Source organism: Triticum dicoccoides, chromosome 6A (genome assembly GCF_002162155.2).
Source record: "Triticum dicoccoides isolate Atlit2015 ecotype Zavitan chromosome 6A, WEW_v2.0, whole genome shotgun sequence".
NCBI classification, from domain to species: domain Eukaryota; kingdom Viridiplantae; phylum Streptophyta; class Magnoliopsida; order Poales; family Poaceae; genus Triticum; species Triticum dicoccoides.
The window spans coordinates 509,318,875-509,319,171 of NC_041390.1; positions in this window are offsets into that span (position 1 = coordinate 509,318,875).

Genomic DNA, 297 nt, shown 5'->3' on the forward strand with positions numbered 1-297 from the left:
CTCTAAGGTGGGAAAACTTAGGCGAGTACTTGGACTGCAGCTAAGCCTCCGAGTGGGGAGGATCGCTCACCACTCGGTAGGATTTTTAAAACTTAGGCGAGTACTTGGACTGCAGCTAAGCCTCCGAGTGGGAGAATCGCTCACCACTCGGTAGGATTTTTAAAACTTAGGCGAGTACTTGGACTGCAGCTAAGCCCCCGAGTGGGAGGATCGCTCACCACTCGGTAGGATTTTTAAAACTTAGGCGAGTACTTGGACTGCAGCTAAGCCTCCGAGTGGGAGGATCGCTCACCACTT